We start from the raw sequence: 16,904 nt of genomic DNA on the forward strand, positions 1-16,904 counted from the left end.
GTAGGGTTTCGATTAATTAAAATGCAAATCGGTAGAAGGAGGTAGGTCAGTTTTAATTAGAACGAAGCGGGCTTTAGCGTCCCTTTGTTGCCTAATTCCAGTCAATAGCGAGATTAAGGTACCTTGACCCGGATTAACGTATTAAAGTAAATTGGGTCACTCCGGTATAAACTTCCGGGACATCTGTTGGGTTCGCCACAGGAGTTTGACGAACCGCATCGAAGTTTTAATAGCGTGTTTGACCCGTATCCTTTAAGTGGTTCCTTTGCGGGAGCCTTCGGTACAACGTACGAGAGCCTCTCTCTAGATTGGACGTTGAGGGCCGCATCGGTAACGAATCGTGTTATAATTACAGCGCGTTCCGGTTGTCGTTACCGTAAGAAAACGTAGCTGGTCGTTGGGTATAATTCGAAGCGATATTATTTTACGGATGGTACCGTCGGAAGGGACGGTCTCCTTCTCCTCGTCGCGTATAAAGGGCGTTGGAAAGATATCGCGCTATCACCGCGGAAGGTAACGGAAACAATAGAGTCGATAAAGATAAATAATACGCCACGCGCACGATGGCCGAAGATAGGAGGTTTTATTGTTGCGCTGCACCGCGACTGCATCGTCGGTGTACCGGGAACTGCATTAAGGCGGTAGGAACTATCAGGGAGGTTCTCTCCAGTTGCAACACCGCCCGGGAAACTACCCCGAACAACTGTCTCGGCGTAACCGAACTCGAATGCATCACCGTCGTAGTTTCAACCCGGAGCTTCCGGTACTTACCGAGAACTTATCAGACGACGGAAGTGTCGTTGACTCATAACCGTCGACTTATTACTTCCACGTTGTCGGATTCTTCGCGCCGAGGGATAACGACCTTTTAATTTCTCTCGCGTTACAAATTCCCTTGACATCGCTACCGGGACGCCACTTTTACGCTCGAACGTTTTCTCCGCACCGAACGCGTTTCCGTTTATCCGTTTGTTCGTCGCTCGCGCAGAGAACGCGCGCGTATCCTCGTATTCTCTTCGAAGCGTTTCTCGCGCTTCCGTATCGCGAGTACGATCGTGCCTGCGCGTAACTTCTCGAGACCCCCGATTATCGATACGCGAAGCACGGCCAGGGAATTCTTTTCCCCGAGCGGGATAATCCCATCGACAGTCGAGACTACATCTTCGAGAAGTTTTTTCATTTGTTTCCTCCCCGTAAGCCTCGAAGATTCGCGGGCAAGAAGCTGTATCTCGCGGTAGAAGGAAAAATTACGGTACACCGATAGAGGCCATCGATAAGGCTCGTCGCGCGAAACGTCCTGCGTCGCGGTTGGATTTCCTCGATCGGTGTGTTCTCTCGAAACGAGTCTAGGTTAAAGCCAACACCGGACGAACAGAGACCGTACCGTGGAACTCTACAGGTAGTACACCGAACGAAATGCCGATAGAGGGTCTGTACGGACGAAATCGTCGACGAAGTCTCAGCGAGAGATTCGAACCCCGCGGAAAGGCTCGCGGAACGGTCGCGATAAGTTATCGGGGAATTCGCGGAGGTGAAAAAAAAGGGGGGGAACGAAGTTGGCGTAACCGGGAGTAGAATTACAGACCAGCGAAGCAGAGATTCGCGAACGCGATGTTAAGATCGTGGAACGGGATGGGGTGGTCCGCTCTCTCGTACAGACGCGGCAGAGAATAATTCAAGTAGGTAGAAACTGGAAGGATAAGGGCGAGGGTTGCGTGGCGGTGGAAATTGCGGATGGCAGGGGTAAAGCTGCAGCACTCCGCTTAGACAAAGCCTAACGAAGCTTCTATTCAGCAACAGTAGGCACCGCGAGGCCCAACTTCACTTCTATTATACTTACTCGTCGGCACGAAGTGAATTCCATCCATCAACGGAATTCCAGGCTAAGCAGCTCTCGGCTGCCTGGCATCTCCATCTCTGGCACGAGAGGTATTCTCTCCTTTTTTGGGGTTGCATCCTCTTTGTGTTTACCTCGCCGCCTAAAGTACAGTACCGGTGTTTTCTTCTTTTCAACGTCAGCGTTCCGACGCGGACACGTAACGCCCCGCGCGTATATTTTATCGGTTCTCGCGGTTCGCGCGCGAGTAACCCGCGCCGCGATTTCTCACCCCCGAGTTCTCATCGTCGTCGTTCGATCGGATCTCGAAGTCATCCGCGATCGTATAACGGGACAATGGGAGTTTTATTTACGAAAGGTGAACGAGAGTCGATCGTCCCGCGCCGCGGACGCAACGAAACCAAAGTCCAGGCGTCGCATTGCCGTCGCATTGCCGTCGGATACGAAGTGACCGCGAAATCCGTTCCCACGGCGCTTCTTCGGTTATTTCTACTACCTTTTCTCGCGCGTTTCTCCTTTTTTCTCGTACGAGCGTAGGCGTATCGACAGCCGGGGATATGTTGGCGCGAATCTGTGGCCGGGATAAACGCGTCTCCGGTGTAATAAAACTCCTGGAGGGAAGCCGGCACCGTTAGTCGGAACTTTTCCACCAAGAGGGAGAAAAAGAAGCGGAAGAACTAGAATCAATCCCGTAACGTCGAACGGGTACTACGCGCAGTCCCGCCCCCACGGCCCCGATCGTAACAAACTTTAGTTTTCATTATAAAAATCTCCCCCTCTTTTATTCTTCTTCTTCTTCTTCTTCTTCTTCTTCTTCTTCTTCTTCTTCCTCTCCTCCTTCTTCTTTTTCTTTTTGTTTATTCGCTCTTCGAGTTGTCGTTTTTCGAGAGGAACTTGCCCCGATAATTGTTCCCGCGGACGCGATTTTCCCGTTCTCGCGTGGAAAATTTCTCGATATTTTTAATCGTATCGAGCGAGTATCCGATCGTGTCGTCGACACGGTGTATTCGTTCGTCTTACGAAACAATGGTCGTTCGATCCGAGGTAAGCCAACGGACGATAAAGTTTCGTTGGTCGAGGACGTTTGACGAGCTCGTGACGATCCTCGGACGTACCGTGTTTCGTGTTTGCGCGAGTCGAGGGACGGGGGAAAAAAATGGGGCCACCTAGCATCGGGGATACGAGGCAGGTCACGAAACTCGAACGTCGACTTCTCGCAGAACTTACACGTTCTCCCTTTTCGGCTTTATCCGAGTCCGTGCGCCGCAGGACGTCGGGAGTTGTGACCGGAATCGCAATATTTCGAGACGTTGCTCCGACGTTTTCCACGAGGTTGACCCCGAGATGCCTATTTCTTCGCTCGACGACGCGTCGTTGTTAGGGACCTCCGCTTTATACGGACTGGCCCTTTAACCTACGTCGTCTTCTTTCGCCCTTCTTACCGGGAACGGGGTGACTGTTCGGCCCCGGTGAAACGAAAGAGAAACGAGGGACTGCGACGCGGACAAAGCGGCGAAGAGCGAAGGCAATCTTCGGTTCTCGGGGCTCGATCCAATTCGAAGGAGCGTCAGAGGTTACGGTGTTTTCTTTCTTTCTTTCCATGGGTGTGTACGCGCGCGTACGTGCGTGTGCGTTTATCTGGAAAATTTGCCTCCCAAAACGTACGTACGGGGTTAAGGCCGGGTCTTTTCGAACCCGAGTTTCGCAACGTTCGATACTTGTCTAGGGTGTAAGACGAGCGATTCGCCAGTGATCGAATACCGATTTTCTCGTTCGTCGATCAGCATCGTTCGACGCGCCGAACGGAAGTTCGTCGATCGAAAAGTTTCACGGGATCGAGAATTTGTCGGATCGGTCCCCGTACGAGCCACTCGACGAGGGATTTTTGCGTTTCGCGTCGTTGCGACCGGGACATACTCTTTCGGTTGTAAAAGAGCTCTCGGTCGGGAGACGCGTTTCCAGGTTAGATTTTGATCCCGTTCGGCGAGGAACTTTGTCGAGTTAGCGAATTCGGAACTCCTTCGAGTCGACGCGTCCGACATAAATTTCCTCGGCAATTGGGGCGATAAAGAAACGTTCACGATAATGCGTACGATCGTGAAAGACGGAAACTCGGGCTAAAAAATTTATAGACACGATGACAGACGTCGAGTTACCCCGAGGTTATGGGTTTTCGGGAAGTAACCGTATTCCGGGAATTTTCCCGAGAAAAGACCCGAAGGAACAGAAACTTTAAATTTGATAACGAAAGTTCGTACGGAACCGGCGCGTCGCGGGCCGCCGTCTCGATGATCCGGTCGAAATTCAGCAAATAGAGCATCGAATAAAATACGATGCCGGACGTCTTCCTCGAACGTTTGCGATATCGTTCGAACGATGTATCGTCGAACGGCGTCGAAACGTGGAAGAGGACTGTCTAACGCGCTCGAGTTTGATCGCAATGAATACAACCGTAAAACGTTTTCATCAAACTTTAGCCAGCTTTAATAGCCCTCGACCGCAATACGCGTTTATGGCCGTTCGGGCGCGAGAAACTTTAAACGTATGCCGAAAGTTGGCGCGAAACACGCGCTTCTCGAGGAGATCGTGTACAAGTCGAACGAAAATCAAGTATGCAAAAGTACGTTAACGTATTATACGCGGGACGGTTCCCCCGTTTATTTTCATCGTGGCGAAGTTCACGGGATAGCGTACGGGCGAAATTACGCAAGATCGATGGAGCGCCAGCTGCATTTGGAAAACAAGTGGCAAGTAAGAAGGATCGTTCCGGGTAAAAATGATGAATACGAGGAGGAAATGGAGCCGGGGGCTCCGCTCCGCGGAGAAACGAACAAAAGTGTCGCTGAATCCCGGACGATTACAGCGTGCTAATTTCTACGCGGTAGGTGTGTTCGTTGTCGAGACGTTCCGTGTTGTACGTCGGGACGAGATATCGTAAAAATAATATCGATACGCGTCCTCGTTGTATCGAGTTCGTACGCGTACGAAGAGAGATGAGCGATACAGAGAAAAGGAGAGAACGAACGAAATTTTGGGAACGATGCGATAAGAACGCGACGAAATAGCAAAGGATAATGGAAGGGGCGGAGGAGGGGCGAACAATAAGAATAAATATACAAGATGATAATTACGTCGACGAGAGAGAGAGAGAGAGAGAGAGAGAGAGAGAGAGAGAGAGAGAGAGAGAGAGAGAGAAACGATAGAAAATAAAATAAACCAAGCCGCGGGATGCGATGTTTCGAGGACAATGGGAGCGGGAATAATGGAAGGAAAGAAAGAAACATCGCGATAAGAATAATAGTCGTCATTGAAAATGTTGTACAATGAACGCGGCAGCTGCTCGCTTAAAGGAGTTAAAAGTTTTTAAGGAAGGAATCGCGGGGCGTAGCGAGTTACGGTAATACGCGTTGAGCAACGGGGAAAAGAACCGCGTTCGGATGCAGGATAAATAGGGCCGGATAAATTGTCGGCTAATTCGATCGCGACGGTTTCGCGAACAGTTGCACGCCCCGTTACGTAACGTGTTGCACGGAGGAAACAACTCCCCCGTGGGATTGGAATTCGAGGAGGCCTCGAGCTTCGAACGACGTTCCGCGAGAGCACCAAGAGGCGGAGAGAGACTCGTTTCGGTGTGTCGTCGTTCCCGCGAATTTCCAGGGAACGCGTTCTCTCGCTGATTGTAAACGGCGCGGTGGATTTCGCGGTGATCGCCTCGGCTCGTTTTCGAAAAAGAGACGAAAATAGGCGGCGGTGGCGTCGACGGTGAAGAGTGGAACGCGCAGAGGTGACAAACGCAAGGGAATGGTCGTCCCCGAGTGTCTGGCAAGCTCGAGTCGAGTAATCGAGCGCGCGATCAATGGGCTGCCGGGGAAACGGAGAATAAGAGGAGCACGAACGAAGGAATGTTTTCCATCGGCAGCCACCGCCTATCGTCAACAAGATCGTTCCACGGCACATACGAAACTCGGTAAGCGACTAGCGGGAATTGATTTGCCGGGCCGCGTCTACACCGGCCGTTTACGCACCAAGAACGACCCATTGTTCCGGTGTAACCGTCGGTACTTACTTTATACGGGGATTGTTTGCGTAACACAGATTGCGTAATCGAGTTCGCGTACGGTACCGGTCCACCTTTGTCGCGCAACCGTGCGACGAGTCAAGAATCGGTCGCTCGGTCCTTTTATACAACCAACGACGAGTCGCGCGATTCGATCGACGGTAAAAAGCTATTAATGGCCTTGTTATTCGAAGCGGAATCCCACGGTCTTTCCGCGTAAATCGATTCTCCGTGTTACCCCGCGTGTAAAAAGGTACGGAGCAAGTTCTTCCGAATAAATAACGAGAGACGCGAGGAGGAAACGTTAAAGAAACAACTTTGCGGGAAGAACGATCCAAGAGGGTCGGACTCGTTCCATTCCTCGACGCGAAGGATTTCGGGGAACACGGTGTTGAACGTTCCCGGGCGGTTGTTTGATTTCGCGAAAGTGTTCAGCGTTCCCCCCGAAGCCAGAAACAGGTAACGCGAACCAGAACTTAAAGCTCCGGTCGACAAGAGCCTCGAGAGAAACGGACCAATTACATGCTGCAAATAAATCTACCGAGTTCTTGGAGCCAACGTATGACTGGTGCGGGCCAACGGGCGGAGATGGGGCCGGGGGATAAAGCCCGGGGAGGATGAAAGAGAGAAGCGAACGAAGCAGGTAGAAGGCGTTAGGTGGGATGGCCTCCCATTGTGTTCTCTGGCAAATTTCGTTGGACAATGGAAAGGGTTGATTTGGCGCTCATGAATGTATATTACATTAGCGCCCAAGCTACTTTGGGATTTGAGGTAACAAGTTTTCCTGTCCTCCGTGACTCTTCTTGGCTTCCAGTTCGTTCCGCTCTCGCGTTATTTCGCGTTCCTCGCTCCTTCTCGTTGATTCGTGCAAATGCCGACGCGGGGGGAGACCAGCGTCGATCGAATCGACGGAATCGAATGGAAATCTTTCCGCCGGTTTCGTAACGGCTCGGTATCTCGAGAGAAACTTGTCCCGTTAAACGTCTTCCCGTTCCCCGTGACTCTCGTCCGAGCCTACTCGTTCAATTTTTCAAAACGACCGGCAGCGATCTTGTCACCTGGCTCGCGTCAAGTGCCTTTTAAATATTTCTTTCACGGAAGGCTGGAAGAGCGCGGATCGCGTTCGAGCGAAAAACGTTATCGGGCGATTAATATTTACGGTGGATCGAGGTTCGTCGTTGCTCATTGGCTCGTTAACGGGCTTCGAGACTCTTCGGAGGGTTTGATCGCATCGAACGGGTTCCTGGGTCTTAATCAGTGCCCCTAATAAACCGTCGGTGGAAAGCGGTTCGTTCCCGCGTTGGCAAACCGTGGTGGTAGAAACAGACGTTCACCGTCAGACAGACCGCTCGTAGATCCCCGACCGGTATTTACAGAAGGAATCTAGAACAGGCAAACCAGAATCACTTCGCTCCTATTCTCTCGCCGTCTCTCTTTGCCTTTCCCTTCTTCACTTTCGACGAAGATGGAGGTACTTGAAGAGCATTTGTGTGCCGTTTCCAAGGTAGGTGAGGCATCGCCGGATGCATTAGTGGTCTGAAAATGCGCCAGCGAGTGGCGCAGGTTTGTCTGACAGATAGGGAAATGCGCGGGTGCTTAAGAGAAGGGGGCTAAACAAAATATACGACGATGGAGCTGTCAAAAGTAATACAACCTAGTGCAGCGTGACGAACGGGCCCGGCTAAATTCGCTCGTAATAGAAGATGCAAAGAGAAATTGGATCGAGAACGCAAACGGGCGAACGCAGCGGATGTCGAGAACGCGCGACGAGTGTTGCGACACTACTCCCGAACGGTTTCTCTTCTTGGCTGTATTTCCATCGCGAACTCTTTCGGCGAATCGATGCGAAGAAGAGCTCGTCCTCGTCGGAGCTGGTGAGGTTCTAGTATACCGTATATTCGCGCGTTCAACCGTATGCGACGGTCCTCGCGATTTACGATGCTGCGCGCGATCGCTTCTATTTCTTTTTTTTTGCTGTCGAAAGTAATTCCATATTTCGGTGTTTTTTACGACGATATCTCAGCGAGTTCTTACCGAGTGATTAAACGGCAGGACCGTCGAGTGCTCGCGACTCGAATCTCTATTTGGTCGGTTTCGAGCGATCGGGAAGAATCGAGGAACGAAAACGTGGATAGAATAACGGTATCGTTGCGCGCGATAACGTACAAAACCACGAAAGACGGCCGCGATACGAAAAACCCGGAGTGGTGAAATTTTAGTCACGGTAATCACCGTAGGGCCGAATGGCAAGAGGAGAGAAGGTTCCTGGTCGAAGAGGAGTGCTCGTAAGAAGCGCTCGCAACGCGCAACGCGCAACAAGAGCGGCTGGAAAAATAAGGGGAATGGACGTAACGGGTAAACGGCGAAATAGAACAGACTTAGCGTTGGTTTACCTATATCAGCCGTGCAGACTTAAGACAATCGGCAACGAACGGTACAAACCACTTACTGGTTTTAAGTGGCGGTTCCGCCTTGCTCGCTTTCGCCGTCTGCTCGAGAGCTCACCGAGAGAAGGAGGCTGCCACTCGGAAACGTGGCACGGGCTGCTAACCGATTGCCGAGCCCTTTCGGATGGGGTTGTAACAAAAACAATCGCAGCCAACGGAACCGAGCAACAACAGCTACGGTACAGCTACATCGACGACCCTCGATACTCGAGAGTCTTCCCTCCTCTTCTTCAATGGAGACTCGTTAACGATCCGACATAAAGGATACCGATTCGATTCGAATCCTTCTGGTTTTCAGATTCCGGAAGGCCCTCCTACCACTCCCGCGTTAATTGATGTTTTAACGACCGACCGACCGACCGTTCCTTCCCGCAATTAAATCGAACATGGAAATTTTACAGCCATTCTTCCGAACGATCCTACGGACTCGAGACGTATCGACAGATTTCGATTTCGTGGACGAAAACTCTTCGTATAATAACGAGAAGAACAACAACCGATGTTCGTCGAAAAACATCGATACTCGTTGTTCGTTGCAGGAAAAAGGTTCTCGTCGGGAAATTTCACGTTTCCCGCGAATCGGAAGTCGATCGGTGTAAGAAGAGGGACTCCCTCGAACGTACATCTACCCGGTCTCGGGGAAATTAACTCGGTGTTAGTTCACGTACTCTCGCGTTTCCCCGCATTGGGTTGCTTTCGCGCCCCGAAGTTTTCTCGGGCTTTATTTTCTTGCTGCGTTTGCATCCGTTAAAATAAATACGTTCTCTGTCGGTGGTTTGTACGCCGGCAGAAGCTGTCTTGTCCGTGGAAAAAAAAAGAAAAACGGACCGGGCGGAAACAACGCGGGCGCGGTGTTCGCGGGAGAAAAACGCGAGTCAGATACGTTCCCGGTTTGCCGGTCGCCGGTTGCCCGGAAGGAAAAAAGATTCGCGGGCTGGGGAGCATAGGTGGGGATTTGCTAGGATTTAGTGGCGCGGTATCACGGTTCGCAATGACTCTTCGGTCAGAGCTATGCCCGTTGCTTCGTACACCCAAAAGAGCCGAGCTGTTTCCAGTAAATCGTTTAATCTTCTTCGCTGAATTTCAACCGGCGTGGAAAAACTCGTTCTCTTCGTTTCTTTTCCTCGAGGAGTGCCCGTTGTCGCGCGCGCGATTAGATTTACAACAACGACGAAAAAACGAGAAACTTTACTCAACGAAATCGACCGCCGTCGAAGATGTTTCCCGGTTTACGGTCTCGCGTTGTATCTTCCCAGCGTTAAGCTCGGTAATTTTCGTGCGTAATTATGCAACCGCCTTTAATACTTTTAGCTCGGGGATTAAATAATACCGAAGTTGTAATTTACATAAAAGCGAGGGAACGACGAAGTTTCCAAAAAAAAAAAACAAAAAGAAACACGTTACGATTCCCCTCCGCTTGCCCCCGGTCTCTCGGTTATTAAAGAAATTTAACCCACATTGTAACGGAAGGGTTGTAGCGTCGTTGCCGCATTCGTTAAAAATTGAAGAAATTCCATGGTCGAATCGCGTCGTTTCGAAGCGCGGTATCGAGCGGTCCTTACCCAATGAAACCGTAACCGACGATCAAAAAGTTTTATCGTCGTCGAGCAACCAAGTACCAGAAACGGTTCTGCGGGTTTCCGTTTCTTTAAGTTTCTCCCGGTTTTCCGCGTGTCTCTCGAAACTCGGCCGCGCGGATGATCGAGTGTCGTGCTCCTTTGCTAACAACTGTCGTCGAGTTCGTCTGGCCGAGCGAAGAGACAGACGCGAACGGCCTCGTACGTGCTGTCTGGAGCGTCCTCCAGTTCAAGTGGGCCTCTCTCGAGCGTTTCCAGTACCGGCAACGTTGCCAACCGTGTCGACCAGCCCCTCCCGAAAGGGGTGACGAAATAACCCTCCTGATTTACCCAACTTTCCAACCATACGCGGCGCGTTTCCTCGCCGCTACTGCTTCTTACGCTGATTTCGGATTCATCGGTAACACGTTGCCGATTGCGCCGTGTCCGACGACGACCTTCTTCAAAATTTACGCGATTGTTCGCACCGACGGAGCGTTCTCGAACGGTTCGCGAGCCATCGATACGGGAAACGAGTTCTCGCCCGGGATCGCGAACGTTCGAAAGATTCCCCGAACCGAAAAATATCGTTCGGCCGCGGTTGTTGGGAAAGTCGACTGGATTCGCGGGGATCCGCGAGTAAATAACAACGCGCGTACCTCAGGATCAAGCGTTATTTAGAGGTCCGCCGGACAAAGGGCGCGAAGGCGAGAAGCAACGGGGAAAAATACGGTGGCTTTATCGTTGTCTGCGGAGTGCGCGCGTACCTACGGAGGCGCGAATCGCAGGGTGGATCGGAGTTTACGATAAAGGAAGGCGTGGATCGCCATTGTACCGAACGCGACTTACTCGCGGCTCTCAAATTTCTATTAAACGACCGCGAGAGAGCTCCCGTAGCTCGCTCGGCTCGCTCGGCTCGACGCGTTGGACGAATACGGAGAGAAATTTTTACGGAAATCGATTCGAGTGGTGGGTTAAAAAACAGTAGCTGACGACGTCCCGATTCGCGACACCGCGTTCTGGTCGTCTCGGGCCGTGGTTCGTCCCGGCGCGCACAGGCCACTCCCTCGGGGGTCGTTTTCTCGCCTAAGTCGTCGAGTCGTACGCGCGAGTTGCTCGATGCGAGGCAATCGTCCGGGTTGCGGGAATTCGTGTTACCATTTTTCTCGAGGGTCACGGTCCGGGTGCCAGGAGCGCGAACGTCGCGCGGTAATTTTTCGTCTCTGTTCTCTCGACCCTGTTGCAGTCCACACCCCTCGTTCCGTCCCTCTTCCCTCCGCGAACAACCTCGCGTTATTTAACCCGCGCAGTTTATCAGCCGGCCGTGGTAGGAGGACTCCCGGTTCGACGGACCTGCGAATTCATTTTCGAGCTTCCTCTTTTTCCTCTATTTTTCTTTCGGTCGTTTCGTTTTTTTTCTTTCTTTTTTTCTCTCGTTATTTTCGCGATCCTCGTACGACGCTGGACGCGCGCGCTCATTGATCACTCGGGATTAACGGGCAACGGAAATACGATTTTATCTTTCGCGTGTTCCGCCGTGGCCGGTGTCGGTCCAACGAGAGATCAATCGGGGAGCCTCCCGCGGCGGTTACGCGCGTTTTGTACACGGCTCGATCAACGTCGACATCGGCCGGTAAGATTTAATCGGGAAGGGTACGGAATATCGCGAATGGAATTCAATCGGAATCCCAGCGGTGAGAATCGTAGCAAGGAATATTGACTTTAAATCACGCAGGATTGTGTTGCTCGAACGGCTACGGCCGGGATTACCAGCGCCGGGTAACAAGTGAAAAACGGAAGAGGCTCTCGAACGGTGTTTTTCGAATCGGAAAGGATTACCCGGCACCCTGCTACGAGAACCGTAATCCTCGCGAGGGTACGCCGAAAAACGAGGAAAGATCGCCCGAGGCCGAGTTCGATTTCGGCGCGATACGTCGGCCTCGAGATCCGTATTGTTCTCGATGTCCTCGGGAATAAAGAAAATCGGAAACGGAAAGTGCTCGGTACAATTGGCTCGTCGGAGCGTCGTAATAAAAAACGAGGTCGATGAGGAAGGACGATGAAGACGGGAACGAGGACGACAACGTTTACTTTTCTCTTTTGTAGAAGGGACTCTTGACAAGATTTGCGTTGGTATACGGTTGCTGGGGCGGAGGACGTACACCGACGTAAAACACGATCTTCGTACCTCGGGTAAGCAAGACCAACGAGGAAACGTAGGAAAAGATGGAAGGCTGGAAGGTCAAGTGGGGAAGAGAAGAGAGAGAGAAGGAGAAGAAGAGAGAAAAAAAAAAAAACAACTGTCTCCGGCTCGACGTATTCTTTTTTATTACTTTTCCGTAGTTTAGATGGAATCGACTTCATTGGTCTTGCGTCCCGTCTTCCCTTTTCTCTTATTTCTCCCAGCCGGCGCTAGCTTCGCTTTCTCGGTCGTTCCTCGCTTTTCCGCTGGCCACGCTCGTAAACCGAGATCAACTCGAACGAGTCGGCGCGCTCTCGTTTCACTTGTCACGAATGATTTTATTTATACGGTCCGACTCTTCGAGACTGACGTGCCTCGGATTTCCTCCTCCGCAGATTTCGATAGGTTTCTTTCGGCCGCGATTAAACAGTCGGCGATAAACCGCGCACCGTACGCGATCGGGAATATTTATTTTCCCCGTGACGCGTTACCCCCGCGCGTGCTAACGTTCCTCGCGAGACGATTCGACGTTTCCGTTGATCGTATCAATTTCGAACGAATTCCCTCGAATCCTGTTTTCAACGAAGAAGACCGACAAACGAAGTACGCCCACGGCGTATAATTTTCATCCGTTTAGGGTCGATCGCTACGGTAATTCTTCTTGTACAACGTTGCCTCGTTTAACGCGATTGGAGTTCCTTTGGAGCGCACCTTCTAACGAGCATCTGGAACTATATCGACGTCACTTCCAAAGGAGTTCGCGCGTATAACAGCTGTAAACGGAGTAGACGCGCAGGAAGTTCAAAGCGCTTACCGGGAGTTCGATTTGTTTCTCGTGCTCGCATTCGTACGATACAGTTTGGTACACGTCACGGGAACAACGTTCGAGGCTTGCGTTGCTCGAGTCCCGGTTGAAATTACGTTCGGCCACTTGTGCGCGATTCATCGACTCGAATCGTTACTTTTCGCGACCCTCCTGGACCCACGCGGTCCGTCTCCGTGGAAACGTTCGTTGGAATTCGTAACGAAATACATAGCGCGAGCGTCAACGATCGAGACGCCGAGAAGCTCAAAGGTTTCGTCGAGGTTCCGGTCCTCCGGTTCCGTTCGTTTCTCTTCCACGCTCTGTTTCTCAAAAGAGGCGACGCAGTCTCGTTCTCGAAGGACTTACTCGAACTTCCCGTTAGTTCGCTCGGGTCTGAGCTCTCCGATGACGAAGTTTCGTCCCTGGCAGCTTGCACCGCAATTACGACTCGATTGGTAGAGAACGTCTCGCGCTCGTCCCGTCAAAGTAACCACCATTCCTGCGGGTTTGTAAATTTTTACCGTCGCGTACCCGCGACCGATCCGGCCCCCGTGGAAACATCTCGAAATCCTTCCGGTAAAAGCTTTCGATCGTTCGATAACGAAAGCCAATTCCTGTTCTACTTTATCGCTTCGGGTGACGTATCCTTTTTAACGGCGAATCCGTCGCAGACGCGGATTCGAAGCGCGTTTCCAGATTTTCGGGGCGGGTGACGATTTTATTCCCCTGTCGCGCGAAAGGGAACGTCCGATGAATTCAGTTTTTAATTACGTAGCGGCGCGGCGCGGTACGAGAAGTGGACAACAATCGCTTTTGAATTTTGCTCCGGCGGGCGTGTTCTAATGTCTGAAAAAAAGAGAAGAAAAAAAAAAGAAAAACGTTACTTCGTTACCGTTTCACTTTGTTAAAGTCGATTAAAACGGGGAATAATGGCAAAAATGCGTCGGACGATTTTAACGAGCACGTTCTTTCGGACCTGGTAAACGACGAACGATAAATTAATAATTATTTGCTCGAACGTCGCGGCACAGCGGAGAATAAACGGTTACCGGGGGCGGATAAAGTACTCTTTCGAGCGGTCACGGAACGACTTTTAAGCTCGGATCGCGGATCTTGTCGGTAAGCTCCGGGCGGAAATTCAGGTTCCGCGCGCAAATCTGCTGGGATCGTAGATCCGACGAGAAGGGTTAACAAACTGCACTAGGTGGAAGCTGAAAACAGAGCAAGCGTCTCGCGAGATTCGAGCTCGGTGTTTCTCGACAAATTGTAGTTATTGTTTCTGGATACCGGTGCCAAGAAGCTACGTAACCTTTCGAGCTGACGCGAGACTCGCGAATAGTTTCCTCGGCGAGGCGATAACGCCCCGACCGTTCGTCGAAATTATGCGCGCGTTCGTTTCGCCGAAAATAACGCGGGACGCGATAATATTTATTCGACGACGATTCGAGGCACCGATTCGCGCCGCGATACACGGAGCCTTTTTTCGTTTCGAGGCTTCCGTACCGATCGTTCCCACGATCGAACGAGAATCGACGATGTCGTCAACGCTACGCGCATACCGAGAAGGTAAACAAGTTAAAAATGCGGCTGTAATCGCGAGCTGGAGACCGTAATAGACCGAAATAAAAACTTCCATTGTTGTTCCGCGTTCCTGATGCAGTTTCATTTCTCTCCGGAAGCTTCTATCCACCTTGGCGAAAATAGAGGCGGCACGGGGTGGTGGTGGTAGGTTGGCGAGGATGGAAGGTTCGCGTCTTTTCCACCTGGAGTGCATTCGAGAGGGTTTCCAAGGGACAATAAGCGAGGGTGGAGCGTGGCAAAACAATGAACTTCAAATGCGAGCGACGGACCAGTGCCCCCCTCCCCCTTGCCCTCGTTCCTCGTTTCTCCACCACCTTCACCTCCACCTTCTCCTCCAGGTCCTCCTCCTCCTCCAGCTTCCGAGCGGCTTGGCCTCACAAAGGCTTAAACGGCTTCCCGGCCCTTTTTGCTTCCTTAAATTGTTTCTTTGCCCCGTGGAAACGAAGATACCATAGCAGCTGGCCGCCGTTAGACGCTATTACATTCGTTCCGCGAATTTCCACCGGCAGCGTCTCGCTTATTTCCATTTCATCTTATCGCTTCGCCACGGTCGCTTCGAATAAAGACCGAGGGGCTCCGGGCACCGAGAAAGCCTTCGCTAAGAACTTAGATAAATATGTATTTTGTTCGGTCGTTCGTGCTGTTGCGGCAGCGTACGCGCGCGACTCCACGCGGGTGGGCGCGCAAGAGCGAGAGCGAGAGCGAGAACGAGAGCGCGAGCGCCACACCGAGGTCTTCGTAAATGGAACGGAGCGGAATTTCGATGCACGTGGTTACGGTTAACGTTCTCTTCCGCGAGCAAACACTATGTTTAATTAATTCCGCGCAGTCTTCGCGATTTCGCGATAGAAAACCGTTGCCCCGCGAGTCGCCGCTGGTTCCTGTTAGCCCCCGTCGGCGCGGCGACCACGTTTGTTCACCGAAAAACAAGGAAAAACTTGGGAAAACGGCGCGGCAAACCCATCGAGAGTACGCGTAATCTGATAATGGAATCGCTATTACATCGGCTGTTGGTCGCCTCGATAAAATTCGAAAACGAAAAAAAAAAAGGATACGAACTCTCCGAATGGTGGGTGGTCGGGAAATTGAATCGAAATTAATACTCTACGTGATCGTGAATAACGCATTGTCGAAAAATATGAACGAAAGTGAATAATTCGTTTCGATGGAGTTTCGCGCAGTCGTTTTCGAAATCGCGTACGCTCGCGACTACATTGGAATTTAAAGAATTCCATTTGTCGAAAATATTTCCCGATGCGCGCCCGGTACCAGAGTTAACGTTTTTCCCGTGGTTTCGTTACGAACGATGAAATTGCTGCCAACATATTCCGGCGAGGAAAGTTTTAAACGTATCAAGTGTGTAACGTCCACGCTTATTCGGCCAATCCGGTCTGGGCGGCGACACTGCTAGAATATTCAGAATCACGGAACCTCGTAAAAGTAATAAGGAGCGCAAAGACCGTAACGCGACGCTTAAATCCTTTGAAATTAAAACTCCGACTCTGAAACTGACTCCCTCGTTCGGGCTCGTTACAATTTTAACATTTTTTTTTATCCCGTATTTCTCTCACCACCCCCACCCCCACCCCACCTCCGACGTTCTCCTCCTTCTTTGTCGCTTCGTATTCCAAGTGTTCCGTCCCCTCGAAACCCCCTTGATCTTTCATTCAGGCCCCTTACCTATTTGTTGCAAATACGAGACTCGAGGCTCGTTAGACTCCCTTTTTACCTTAACGGCGTTATTTCTTTCGCTAAGATGCTGTCACGTCGCGCTGTCTTCTTCTTATCTCGGCGTCTTCCGTTACTTCTTCTTCCGACACTCATCCTTCTTCGCGCGATTCTTCCGTAGCGAGCTGTCTCGAAGAGGCATCGAGGCTCAGACGTCTAGTTACTCGACGACGATCTTCGTCTTCGTCCCCTTGCAGCGGCACGATCGCGCTCCACCTTTTTCCTCCGGTTTCCTACCGAGGAATCGACGCAGACGCGAACGTTTCGTAAACAATCCCGCGATACAAATATTCCTTTCTTACCGAACGGGAAATAAACGTTAGATACGTATACGTGGGAATGGCTCCCGCCGGAAAAAATGTGGTTCCAATATCCGACGAATTGTTCTCCGCTCGCGATACTTTCCCTCCAGATGCGTCGGTAAGTAAAAACGGATCGCTCGTAAGAAAAATACTACGCGAACCCGGTGCGCGTAATTTTTTACCGGAACGGTGTCGGGATGAAAAATGAAATGGATCGAATTGGATTTCTTCCGCGAGTGTACCCGTGTAATCGGCGCTGAACAAACACGGAGCGAAATTTTTTACGCATCGATACAGTGGAGGTTCGGCGAGCGTTCGCCGCGTCGGAACGTTTCGGGGCGCGCGCGACTCGTGAAACATCCTCTTATCTGCGAACGGGGATCACCGAGGAAAATTCGGTCCTCGGGAT

The 16,904-nt window shown here is 51.3% G+C and overlaps 1 protein-coding gene across 3 annotated transcripts in view; it reads left to right on the top strand.

The window, feature by feature from the left end:
• Nucleotides 1–16,904, top strand: part of LOC143143047 (uncharacterized) — a 69,616-nt gene that overhangs the window by 1,765 nt on the left and 50,947 nt on the right. The window lies entirely within an intron of this gene.

This window comes from Ptiloglossa arizonensis, chromosome 2, assembly GCF_051014685.1.
Source record: "Ptiloglossa arizonensis isolate GNS036 chromosome 2, iyPtiAriz1_principal, whole genome shotgun sequence".
Classification (NCBI taxonomy): domain Eukaryota; kingdom Metazoa; phylum Arthropoda; class Insecta; order Hymenoptera; family Colletidae; genus Ptiloglossa; species Ptiloglossa arizonensis.